This window comes from Phymastichus coffea, unplaced genomic scaffold, assembly GCF_024137745.1.
Source record: "Phymastichus coffea isolate CEN01 unplaced genomic scaffold, Cenicafe_Pcof_1.1 PCOF00017, whole genome shotgun sequence".
Taxonomy (NCBI): domain Eukaryota; kingdom Metazoa; phylum Arthropoda; class Insecta; order Hymenoptera; family Eulophidae; genus Phymastichus; species Phymastichus coffea.
Window position 1 is genome coordinate 3,521,524 of NW_026706828.1, and position 1,788 is coordinate 3,523,311.

Below are 1,788 nucleotides of genomic sequence, written 5' to 3' on the forward strand. Positions count from 1 at the left end.
CACTCGCCCGATACATCTGCTATGGATAGTCACGGTGATTACTCGTTTCAAGATTTTCCAGGACACTTTGAGGATAATGAAGAGGAATACAGTCTTGGAATACTGGAATCAAGTCGTGGTGGAAAAATGTCAACAAATGAAAGTCTTGGATCTGGCTCAGCCAAAGGTATCAATTACTAAAACATATACATAAGCACGTCCACCCTACTATCAGTCTGTAGTACTATTTCTCTTTCTCTCTTCAAAATAACTCATATGAAAATACGACGGGCTCCCGTACTATAATTCTCAGCCAATCCATCGCGAATAAGCAGGCTTCGCTTTCTTCGGGGTCTCTATTGTATAACTGACTTCTTCCAACAAATATTTTTTTATAGATGAAGAGAATTTTCAGTACGATAAAAAAAAGGAGAGGAGTAGAAATGAGATAAACCACAAGAGAGTGAAGGAACCCCGAGAAAAAGCCATTAAGAAAATACGGACGGCTGGAAGTGAAGGATTCGATGACATGAGCGATATCGAAGAAGAGTGTGAAAAAAAATCTCGTAAGTGATTTGAAACGAGAGCATGGCTACGCTCGGTCAAACCCTTACTCGAGTCTATAGTCTGCCCTCTCTCTCTCTTTCTCTCTCTCTTTCTCTCTCTCTCTCTCTCTCTCTCACTGATTATTCAATAATTCGAAAATGGCAGGTCCGAAGAAGTTCAAGAAGCGATTTGTACGAACAAAAAAGTACGCAAACTTCCACAGTTCATCAGATTCTGAATGTAATGAGAAGAGAACTTTCACGCGGGGCAGTGATGACGAGTATGAACCGGAAAATCTACGGCAATCAGAGAATCATCAAAATTACAAGTCGTATTATGCAGAAACTGGAAAGAAGGTAACAACGATAATATTACGTACAAACAAATTTCTGTCCCCCCCCCCTATCATATACCTTCCAGGTAGAACTGGCACGTGAGTAGGGTGCGGATTCACTTCGGAAATAGTTTGTAATTCATACGGCAAGCTAGTGCATGGAAGTTTCAATTATGTCGACGACGCACTAATTTTGAAACTTTAGAAAAATGTATTGTCCGCTTTACTATTTACCATGAATTAAACTCTGCGACGTTGTTTTGTGAGTAATTCTCACGAACTCGCTTGCAGTTTTAATTGCAAACTATTTCCGAACAGTTTCTGCAGCCTATCCGAGTGCCATTTTTTTCTGAAAAGTATATTAAAGGGGGGCGGGATTATTTTTATCTGTTTTTTTTTATTATATAGAGACACATGTACCACCTTATGTGTGACATAAGTATTAAATACAAGACGTGGGATACGCTGAAAAAAATTTTTGACATGAAAAAGTGGATCAGAGTATTAGTCCACGCGATGTTCAAGGAAGAAGATCTAATAGGGAAGACGTTTAATCTTGCAGGATGCAAGATCGATCGTTTACCAGGGATAACCCGATCAGAATTTAAGCGGGAGGAAAAAGCTGCTATAAGACGTAAATATTTTCGTATCACAAAGGCACTGGAATATTGATATATATATATAGCAGCTACAGCGGTTTGAATGCGGTACTTTTTTAAAAAAATGCGATTTTCAACCCGAATTAAAAAAACACCGTTTTAATTTGTTTTTCAATTCGAATTTTTTTTTCTGGTAGTGTTTGACTAGTATATACTCCTCGCAAAGTATCGCTAATGGTTTTTTTATTCTCATCGAGAAATTTTTTTTTTTTAAATTGAAAAATTCTATTTTTTGAAAAAACCGCTGAAAAAACAACAAAAAATGTATCA

At 37.4% G+C, this 1,788-nt stretch overlaps 1 long non-coding RNA gene across 1 annotated transcript; it reads left to right on the forward strand.

Annotated features, from left to right (window-relative positions):
• The first annotated feature begins 496 nt into the window (after positions 1–496).
• LOC131675215 (uncharacterized) lies at positions 497–1,344 on the forward strand. Its single transcript, XR_009303016.1, has 3 exons — positions 497–545; positions 691–881; positions 1,268–1,344. It is a non-coding gene; the product is annotated as an uncharacterized LOC131675215 (long non-coding RNA).
• The last annotated feature ends 444 nt before the right edge of the window (positions 1,345–1,788 follow it).